Below are 12123 nucleotides of genomic sequence, written 5' to 3'. Positions count from 1 at the left end.
TTAGAAGTAACAAAGGATCTCTTTGGGTAAGGCCTTATAGGCAAGTATGACCTTTGATTTGACTGTACGTGATCTGAGAAGCCAACAGAAGGTCATCAACAGAGAAGTGATTTGATCTGTTTCAATTTCAAGATCATGTCTTGAGTTTGAAAAGCATCCTTCTAGCTCTTTTGTTGAGACTAGCCTGGAAGAAGACAAGTGTAAAAGTAGGGAAGTTATAAGGTAATTGGAATAATATAGACAAGAGATTTAGTCCTTTCATGTCAGCATGGTAGCATTAGAGGCCATGATGAATGGACTCTGAGCAACCTAACAAGTCTCAATGAATTTAGATAGATTTAAATCACACAAAGAGTTCTCTGACCACAATGTAGTTAAATTAAAAATCAATAACAAAAAGATGTCTGGAAATTCTCCATATATTTGGATACTCAGTAACACAGTTAAAAATAATACATAAATTGAAGAGGAAATAAAAAGTGAAACTATATTAGAATGGCCAAAATTAGCAAGACAGGAAACAACATGTGTTGGAGAGGATGTGGAGAAAGGGGAACCCTCTTCCACTGTTGGTGGGAATGCAAGTTGGTGCAGCCTCTTTGGAGAACAGTGTGGAGATTCCTCAAGAAATTAAAAACAGAACTTCCCTATGACCCTGCCATTGCACTACTGGGTATTTACCCCAAAGATACAGATGTAGTGAAAAGAAGGGCCATCTGTACCCCAATATTTATAGCAGCAATGGCCACGGTCACCAAACTGTGGAAAGAACCAAGATGCCCTTCAATGGATGAATGGATAAGGAAGATGTGGTCCATATACACTATGGAGTATTATGCCTCCATCAGAAAGGATGAATACCCAACTTTTGTAGCAACATGGATGGGACTGGAAGAGATTATGCTGAGTGAAATAAGTCAAGCAGAGAGAGTCAATTATCATATGGTTTCACTTATTTGTGGAGCATAACAAATAGCATGGAGGACATGGGGAATTAGAGAGGAGAAGGGAGTTGGGGTAAATTGGAAGGGGAGGTGAATCATGAGAGACTACGGACTCTGAAAAACAATATGAGGGGTTTGAAGTGGCGGGGGTGTGGGAGGTTGGGGGAACCAGGTGGTGGGTATTATAAGGGCACGGATTGCATGGAGCACTGGGTGTGGTGAAAAAATAATGATACTGTTATGCTGAAAATAAATAAATGAAAAAAAATAAATAAAATCTTTTTTAAAAACACCAAAGATACAGATTTAGTGAAAAGGGTGGGGCACACGCACTTCAATGTTAATAGCAGCGATGTCCACAAAAGCCAAACTGTGGAAAGAGCCAAGATGCCCTTCAACAGATGAACAGATAAAGAAGATGTGGTTCTTCTTTATAGTATAGTTTATACTTTATAGTATAGTTCCACTATACAGTGGAATATTATTCATCCATCATAAAGGATGAATACCCATCATTTGCACCAGCATAGATGGAACTGGAGGGGATTATGCTCAGTGAAATAAGTCAATCAGAGAAAGACAATTATCATATGGTTTCACTAAGATGTGGGACATAAGCAATAGCATGGAGAACATTAGGGGAAGGAAGGGAAAACTGAAGGGGAAGAAATCAGAGAGGGAGACAAACCATGAGAGACTATGGACTCCAAGAAATAAACTGAGGGTGAGGGGAAGGGTTGGCCCAGTGACGGGTATTAAGGAGGGCACATGTTGTAAGGAGCACTGGGTGTTATACACAACTAATGAATCACTGAACACTACATCAAAAAGTAATGATGACCACATTGAGATATCACCTTACACCAGTTAGAATGGCCAAAATTAGCAAGACAGGAAACAACATGTGTTGGAGGGGATGTGGAGAAAGGGGAACCCTCTTCCACTGTTGGTGGGAATGCAAGTTGGTGCAGTCTCTTTGGAGAATGGTGTGGAGATTCCTCAAGAAACTAAAAATAGAACTTCCCTATGACCCTGTCATTGCACTACCAGGTATTTAGCCCAAATATACAGATGTAGTGAAAAGAAGGGCCATCTGTACCCCAATGTTTATAGCAGCAATGGCCATGGTCACCAAACTGTGGAAAGAACCAAGATGCCCTTCAATGGATGAATGGATAAGGAAGATGTGGTCCATATACACTATGGAGTATTATGCCTCCATCAGAAAGGATGAATACCCAAATTTTGTAGCACTGTTCTCCAAAGTGGCTGCACCAACCTGCATTCCCACCAACAGTATAAGAGGGTTCCCCTTTCTCCACATCCCCTCCAACACATGTTGTTTCCTGTCTTGTTAATTTTGGCCATTCTAACTGTTCTAAGGTGATATCTCAATGTGGTTTTAATTTGAATCTCCCTGAGGGCTAGTGATGATGAACATTTTTTCATGTGTCTGATAGCCATTTGTATGTCTTCATTGGAGAAGTCTCTGTTCATATCTTCTGCCCATTTTTAAATATGATTGTCTGTCTTGTGTGTGTTGAGTTTGAGGAGTTCATTATAGATCCTGGATATCAACCTTTTGTCTGTACTGTCATTTGCAAATATCTTCTCCCATTCCATGGGTTGCCTCTTTGTTTTTTTGACTGTTTCCTTTGCTGTGCAGAGGCTTTTGATTTTGGTGAAGTCCCAAAAGTTTATTTTCACTTTTGTTTCCTTTGCCTTTGGAGACATATCTTGAAAGAAGTTGCTGTGGCTGATATAGAAGAGATTACTGCCTATGTTCTCCTCTAGGAGTCTGATGGATTCCTGTCTCACGTTGAGGTCTTTTATCCATTTTGAGTTTATCTTTGTGTACGACGTTAAGAGAATGGTCGAGTTTCATTCTTGTTCAACATAGTATTAGAAGTCCTAGCAACAGCAATCAGACAACAAAGAGAAATAAAAGGTATCCAAATTGGCAAGGAAGAAGTCAAACTCTCTCTCTTTGCAGATAACATGATTCTTTATGTGGAAAACCCAAAAGACTCCACCCCCAAACTACTAGAACTCATACAGCAATTCAGCAATGTGGCAGGATACAAAGTCAATGTGCAGAAATCAGTGGCTTTCTTATACACTAACAATGAAAATACAGAAAGGGAAATTAGAGAATCGATTCCATTCACTATAGCACCAAGAACCATAAGATACTTGGGAATAAACTTAACCAAAGATGTAAAGGATCTGTACTTGCAGAACTACAGAACACTCATGAAGGAAATTGAAGAAGACACAAAAAGATGGAAGACGATATTGAGGTATGTGCCCTCTATCCCTACACTTTGAAGAGTTTTGATCAGGAAGGGATGTTGTACTTTGTCAAATGCTTTTTCAGCATCTATTGAGAGTATCATATGGTTCTTGTTCTTACTTTTATTGATGTGTTGTATCACATTGACTGATTTGCGGATGTTGAACCAACCTTGCAGCCCTGGAATAAATCCCACTTGGTCGTGGTGAATAATCTTTTTAATGTACTGTTGAATCCTATTGGCTAGTATTTTGTTGAGTATTTTCGCATCTGTGTTCATCAAGGATATCGGTCTATAGCTCTCTTTTTTGGTGGGATCCTTGTCTGGTTTTGGGATCAAGGTGATGCTGGCCTCATAAAATGAGTTTGGAAGTTTTCCTTCCATTTCTATTTTTTGGAACAGTTTCAGGAGAATAGGAATTAGTTCTTCTTTAAATGTTTGGTAGAATTCCCCCGGGAAGCCGTCTGGCCCTGGGATTTTGTTTGTTTGGAGATTTTTAATGACTGTTTCAATCTCCTTACTGGTTATGGGTCTGTTCAGGCTTTCTATTTCTTCCTGGTTCAGTTGTGGTAGTTTATATGTTTCTAGGAATGCATCCATTTCTTCCAGATTGTCAAATTTATTGCCGTAGAGTTGCTCATAGTATGTTCTTATAATAGTTTGTATTTCTTTGGTGTTAGTTGTGATCTCTCCTCTTTCATTCATGATTTTATTTATTTGGGTCCTTTCTCTTTTCTTTTTGGTAAGTCGGGCCAGGGGTTTATCAATTTTATTAATTCTTTCAAAGAACCAGCTCCTAGTTTCGTTGATTTGTTCTATTGTTTTTTTGGTTTCTATTTCATTGATTTCTGCTCTGATCTTTATGATTTCTCTTCTCCTGCTGGGCTTAGGGTTTCTTTCTTGTTCTTTCTCCAGCTCCTTTAGGTGTAGGGTTAGGTTGTGTACCTGAGACCTTTCTTGTTTCTTGAGAAAGGCTTGTACCGCTATATATTTTCCTCTCAGGACTGCCTTTGTTGTGTCCCACAGATTTTGAACCGTTGTGTTTTCATTATCATTTGTTTCCATGATTTTTTTCAATTCTTCTTTAATTTCCCGGTTGACCCATTCATTCTTTAGAAGGATACTGTTTAGTCTCCATGTATTTGGGTTCTTTCCAAACTTCCTTTTGTGGTTGAGTTCTAGCTTTAGAGCATTGTGGTCTGAAAATATGCAGGGAATGATCCCAATCTTTTGATACCGGTTGAGTCCTGATTTAGGACCGAGGATGTGATCTATTCTGGAGAATGTTCCATGTGCACTAGAGAAGAATGTGTATTCTGTTGCTTTGGGATGAAATATTCTGAATATATCTGTGATGTCCATCTGGTCCAGTGTGTCGTTTAAGGCCTTTATTTCCTTGCTGATCTTTTGCTTGGATGACCTGTCCATTTCAGTGAGGGGAGTGTTAAAGTCCCCTACTATTATTGTATTATTGTTGATGTGTTTCTTTGATTTTGTTATTAATTGGTTTATATAGTTGGCTGCTCCCACATTGGGGGCATAGATATTTAAAATTGTTAAATCTTCTTGTTGGACAGACCCTTTGAGTATGATATAGTGTCCTTCCTCATCTCTTATTATAGTCTTTGGCTTAAAATCTAATTGATCTGATATAAGGATTGCCACTCCTGCTTTCTTCTGATGTCCATTAGCATGGTAAATTCTTTTCCACCCCCTCACTTTAAATCTGGAGGTGTCTTCGGGCTTAAAATGTGTTTCTTGGAGGCAACATATAGATGGGTTTTGTTTTTTTATCCATTCTGATACCCTGTGTCTTTTGACAGGGGCATTTAGCCCATTCACATTCAGGGTAACTATTGAGAGATATGAATTTAGTGCCATTGTATTGCCTGTAAGGTGACTGTTACTGTATATGGTCTCTGTTCCTTTCTGATCTACCACTTGTAGGCTCTCTCTTTGCTTAGAGGACCCCTTTCAAGATTTCCTGTAGAGCTGGTTTAGTATTTGCAAATTCTTTCAGTTGTTGTTTGTCCTGGAAGCTTTTAATCTCTCCTTCTATTTTCAATGATAGCCTAGCTGGATATAGTATTCTTGGCTGCATGTTTTTCTCATTTAGTGCTCTGAAAATATCATGCCAGCTCTTTCTGGCCTGCCAGGTCTCTGTGGATAAGTCAGCTGCCAATCTAATATTTTTACCATTGTATGTTACAGACTTCTTTTCCCGGGCTGCTTTCAGGATTTTCTCTTTGTCATTGAGACTTGTAAATTTTACTATTAGGTGACGGGGTGTGGGCCTATTCTTATTGATTTTGAGGGGCATTCTCTGAACCTCCTGAATTTTGATGCTCGTTCCCTTTGCCATATTGGGGAAATTCTCCCCAATAATTCTCTCCAGTATACCTTCTGCTCCCCTCTCACTTTCTTCTTCTTCTGGAATCCCAATTATTCTAATGTTGTTTCGTCTTATGGTGTCACTTATCTCTCGAATTCTCCCCTCGTGGTCCAGTAGCTGTTTGTCCCTCTTTTGATCAGCTTCTTTATTCTCTGTCATTTGGTCTTCTATGAAAAACCCACCGCAAATATCATTCTCAATGGAGAAAAACTGAAAGCTTTTCCGCTAAGGTCAGGAACACGGCAGGGATGTCCATTATCACCACTGCTATTCAACATCGTACTAGAGGTCCTAGCCTCAGCAATCAGACAACAAAAGGAAATTAAAGGCATCCAAATCGGCAAAGAAGAAGTCAAATTATCACTCTTCGCAGATGATATGATACTATATGTGGAAAAACCAAAAGACTGCACTCCAAAACTGCTAGAACTTATACAGGAATTCAGTAAGGTGTCAGGATATAAAATCAATGCACAGAAATCAGTTGCATTTCTCTACACCAACAGCAAGACAGAAGAAAGAGATATTAAGGAGTCAATCCCATTTACAATTGCATCCAAAACCATAAGATACCTAGGAATAAACCTAACCAAAGAGACACAGAATCTATACTCAGAAAACTATAAAGTACTCATGAAAGAAATTGAGGAAGACACAAAGAAATGGATAAATGTTCCATGCTCCTGGATTGGAAGAATAAATATTGTGAAAATGTCTATGCTACCTAAAGCAATCTACACATTTAATGCAATTCCTATCAAAGTACCATCCATCTTTTTCAAAGAAATGGAACAAATAATTCTAAAATTTATATGGAACCAGAAAAGACCTCGAATAACCAAAGGGATATTGAAAAAGAAAGCCAACGTTGGTGGCATCACAATTCCGGACTTCAAGCTCTATTACAAAGCTGTCATCATCAAGACAGCATGGTACTGGCACAAAAACAGACACATAGATCAATGGAACAGAATAGAGAGCCCAGAAATAGACCCTCAACTCTATGGTCAACTAATCTTCGACAAAGCAGGAAAGAATGTCCAATGGAAAAAAGACAGCCTTTTCAATAAATGGTGCTGGGAAAATTGGACAGCCACATGCAGAAAAATGAAATTGGACCATTTCCTTACACCACACACAAAAATAGACTCAAAATGGATGAAGGACCTCAATGTACGAAAGGAATCCATCAAAATCCTTGAGGAGAACACGGGCAGCAACCTCTTCGACCTCTGCCGCAGCAACATCTTCCTAGGAACAACGCAAAAGGCAAGGGAAGCAAAGGAAAAAATGAACTACTGGGATTTCATCAAGATCAAAAGCTTTTGCACAGCAAAGGAAACAGTTAACAAAATCAAAAGACAACTGACAGAATGGGAGAAGATATTTGCAAACGACATATCAGATAAAGGACTAGTGTCCAGAATCTATAAAGAACTTAGCAAACTCAACACCCAAAGAACAAATAATCCAATCAAGAAATGGGCAGAAGACATGAACAGACATTTCTGCAAAGAAGACATCCAGATGGCCAACAGACACATGAAAAAGTGCTCCATATCACTCGGCATCAGGGAAATACAAATCAAAACCACAATGAGATATCACCTCACACCAGTCAGAATGGCTAAAATCAACAAGTCAGGAAATGACAGATGCTGGCGAGGATGCGGAGAAAGGGGAACCCTCCTACACTGTTGGTGGGAATGCAAGCTGGTGCAGCCACTCTGGAAAACAGCATGGAGGTTCCTCAAAATGTTGAAAATAGAACTGCCCTATGACCCAGCAATTGCACTATTGGGTATTTACCCTAAAGATACAAATGTAGTGATCCAAAGGGACACATGCACCCGAATGTTTATAGCAGCAATGTCCACAATAGCCAAACTATGGAAAGAACCTAGATGTCCATCAACAGATGAATGGATCAAGAAGATGTGGTATATATACACAATGGAATACTATGCAGCCATCAAAAGAAATGAAATCTTGCCATTTGCAACAACATGGATGGAACTAGAGCATATCATGCTTAGCGAAATAAGTCAAGCAGAGAAAGACAACTATCATATGATCTCCCTGATATGAGGAAGTGGTGATGCAACATGGAGGCTTAAGTGGGTAGAAGAATAAATGAAACAAGATGGGATTGGGAGGGAGACAAACCATAAGTGACTCTTAATCTCACAAAACAAACTGAGGGTTGCCGGGGGGAGGGGGTTTGGGAGAAGGGGGTGGGATTATGGACATTGGGGAGGGTATGTGATTTGGTGAGTGCTATGAAGTGTGTAAACCTGGTGATTCACAGACCTGTACCCCTGGGGATAAAAATATATGTTTATAAAAAATAAAAAATTAAAAAAAAAAAAAAAAGATGGAAGACCATTCCATGCTCTTGGATCAGAAGAATAAACATTCTTAAAACGTCTATGCTCTAGGCAGTACTTTTAATGCCATTCTGATCAAAATTCCACCAGTATTTTAATCTATACTTTTAATGACATTCTGATCAAAATTCCACCAGTATTCTTCAAAGATCTGGAGCAAATAATCCAGAAATTTGTATGGAATCAGAAGAGACCCCGAATCGCTAAGGAAATGTTGAAAAACAAAAATAAAACGGGGGCATCACGTTACCTGATTTTAAGCTTTATTACAAAGCTGTGTTCACCAAGACAGCATGGTACTGGCATAAAAACAGACACATAGACCAGTGGAACAGAGTAGAGAACCCAGATGTGGACCCTCAACTCTATGGTCAATTAATCTTCGACAAAACAGGAAAAAATATACAGTGGAAAAAAGACAGTCTCTTCAATAAATGGTGCTGGGAAAAGTGGACAGCTATATGTAGAAGAATGAAGCAGAGTCATTGATTTTATTTTTAACTCCATGCACATAAGGAAACAAGGAGGTGCCCATGCAATATTATCAACCATGATCTATAGGACCTAGAAACCATTCTGAAGTTTAACAAGACTTCTTCATTCAAATAGCTATCCCAAGTACAGATTGATTTTTAATGCAAAACAGAACAAATAATAACACTTAAAATTACTCACATATCTTCACCTCAGATAACAAGCATATGATATTCATTTTCTTTTTTTTAGTTTATTTTTTATTTTCAGCATAACAGTATTCATTATTTTTGCACCACTCCCAGTGCTCCATGCAATCCATGCCCTCTATAATACTCACCACCTGGTACCCTGACCTCCCACCCCCCGCCCCTTCAAAACCCTCAGATTGTTTTTCAGAGTCCATAGTCTCTCATGGTTCACCTCCTATCTGGCTTCAAATAAGCGGGGTTAGAGATGTGTGAAATACAATTGGAATCAGTTTTGTAAGAGAGTTAATGGAAACCATTTCTTGAATGATTTATTCTATGATACTATAAGAAACTTGCACCAAGAGAAGGCTGACTCCACAGCTTTTGGTCACATCAAGATTTATAGAAACTGCATTCCATTCCTCAGGGTCCAGTTTTGGCAATAGGATACAAAGTCCCTTGATCTTTTGTTCCGAGAGTGAAAGTATTAATGTTTCCAGTGTTCTTAGAATAACATGGAAATCAGAAACAAGAGACTTTGATTAATACACTCAAGCACCAGTTTGGCTTGTTATGGACTTGGAATTACATTTTTCCCAATATAACTGGAGAAGGCAAAAAGCTTTGTGAGTCACCAAGTTCCTAGTAGCTGCTTTGTGTTTATTATCATCATTCCTCCAATGTGAACTCTCCTATTCCCTGCTAGCAACAGTTCTTCCCTCCTGGGAATCAAAGGCAATGAAGCAATTATATCCTGTTTGTCTCTAACTTGGAGCTGGGAGTGGGGAGTTACCCCCTCCCATACTCCCTGGGTCCTCTCTGTGATTTGTAAAGCTATAACCCATTCCCATTGCTCAGAGATTGTGAACAAGTGTATATCACTATATATATTTGATTTGGTTTTGAACTGATAATTCTTCTCCACATTGCAATGCATCTTTGAGACCCTCAGAGACTCCACCTGCTTCATTGTATTCGGTGTCTTATGAGAGAAAAGAAAGAACCTTCCCAGACCTTCTGACTGAAGGTATATGTGCTCACCAATTAAGGGGCAATGTCAGAGCAGGAGTATAATTTATATTCAGTTGCACAATTGTGTGTGTGTGTGTGTGTTCAGTGTGTGCTACTGATCCCCAACATGGCCCTACCCCCTCACACCAGAGTGTAACAGACAGCCCATGTATAATAATTTATCTCTGATGATCCTCTACCCAATTTTGAGAGGATAGTGAAATACATACCTCCTCCTGCTTATACTTTATTTCCCCATTAAGTCTTATTGGGTTTTCCTCCAAATTTTATCCCAATTAACTTCATCTCCTCTGCCATGATTCAGGTGTAAGTAGGTGTTATTTTGTACCTGAACTATGCCAATAGCCTCCTGTTAAATTTTTGCTGACAATACTGCCTTGCCATAATCTGTTCTCTATGTAATAGCCAGCATACTATTTTAAATTTTTCTTTCACTTCCTTACTTTAACTTTTCCATGGGTGTTCTGTTGCTCTGAGGAAAGAATCAAAACTTTCCATTATACAAAAAAGGAAATACAGAAATATACAGAAATAATTCTCCTACCTCTTCATTTTCCCATGCTGACCATGCTCCTGAATTTTCTCTGTTCCTCAAATACCATAGCCCTGTCCTCTCCAAATATTTAAAGATGGTTTATTTATTTATTTGCCAAATATTTAAACAGAATGTCCATTTTGGTAATGTCCCCATGGCAAGCTCTTATAATTCAGGGATCCCTTCAAAGAACCCATGAAAACAGGCTTCCTCACCAATTTAGCCTCTTGTAACTCAATGGCATCTATCAAAATGGTGAAAAAACGAATGATGTACTATAGTTGGCTAACTGAACAAAATAATTAAAAAATGGTGAAAAATATATGTCCTCCAAATCCATTTCTGTTTTAGATATGTATGTGAAATGTGAAAATAATGTGAAAAATGACATATGAACAATGTTATTATTAAAACATTGATGGAAATAGAAAAATGTTAGAAACAACCAAAATGCCCAGCAGACAACTAGTTAGCCCTTTCATTGTGATAAACTGATTTATTATTAACATGGTAATGACTATACTGAATGTGTGCTTCATCTCAGGTAACATATTAAATTAACAGAACTTTTAATGTAGTGGACTGAAGAATGTAGAAGTTTTTGAGATAATTTCAGTCACACTGGGAGAATTGGTACATAATGTAAACTTAAGTTAAGCCCTAGGATGAATGTGGGTCCTATATTGAGACACTTTCTTAGCTCTCAGAAAAAAAGAACTTTAAATTGAATAAGTCTTTATGTAGTATGTGAGTTCTATTTTAGTAGACAGACCATCATTTTCCCTTCCCCTTTCATTTTGTGAATGTTCACATGGGCAGGTCTAAGACTGGCCTGAAGAAAAAAGAGGGAGAAATGACAGTGTTAGCAAAGGGTAAGAAGTGCTAGAACACTTGTCATGCTAGAACATGACAAGAAAAAATTGGTAAGGAATCACTGGCCTAAAACCTAGGTTAGGAACTGTGAAAAAGAAGGTTATTTGGTAACCTCTGTTGGACAAACACTTAAAGAAACCTCTGTTGGACAAACACTTACAAAAAGCTTATTCTTTGGCAGATCCAGGATATGATTGGAAAAGCCAAAGTATTTCCTGGCATTCTGAGAACTGGCATAAAAGCGATCTGGTTAGAACTCAGGTAATAGGTGAGACTTTGGAAGAGAAATGGACTCCTAACCCTTCACATTGCATGAAAAAAAATTTTTTTTGTTAATTTTTTTAATTATGTTCAGTTAGCCACTGTATATATCATTCGTTTTTGATTTAGTGTTTCATGATTTATTAGTTAGGTGTAACACCCAGTGCATATCACAACACGAGCCCTCCTTAATACCCATCACCCTTTTACCCCCTCCCCTCATGCCTCTCTTTACAAGACCCTCAGTTCATTTCCCATACATAGCCTCTCATGGTTCATCTCACTCTCTGATTTCTCCCCCTTTAGATTTCCCTCCCTTCCCTTATGGTCCTCTGTGTTATTGCTTATGTTCCACATACGAGTAAAACCATATGATAATTGTCTTTCTCTGCTTTATTTATTTCAATTAGTCTAATCCCATCCAGTTCCATCCATGTCGATGCAAATAGTGGGTATTCACCCATTCTGATGGCTGAGTAATATTCCATTGTGTAAGTGGACCACATCTTCTTTACCCATTCATCTGCTGAAAGCTCCTTCCACAGTTTGGCTATTGTGGACATTGCTGCATGAACATTTCTTTAGCAAAAGAGATGGTAGACAGAAAATGTTGAGGAACAAGAAGGAATATTTTTTTAAAGAAAGGACTAATGGCTATATTATAAGATATGTTATAGATCTTCTATGTTATTGACAAATATTCTTGTCCTTAATGTCCTTGCCTTGAAGAGGTTATGTTT

Source organism: Mustela lutreola, chromosome 12 (genome assembly GCF_030435805.1).
Source record: "Mustela lutreola isolate mMusLut2 chromosome 12, mMusLut2.pri, whole genome shotgun sequence".
NCBI lineage: Eukaryota > Metazoa > Chordata > Mammalia > Carnivora > Mustelidae > Mustela > Mustela lutreola.
The sequence above is the reverse complement of the archived record's forward strand: the minus strand, read 5'-3'. Positions refer to the sequence as shown.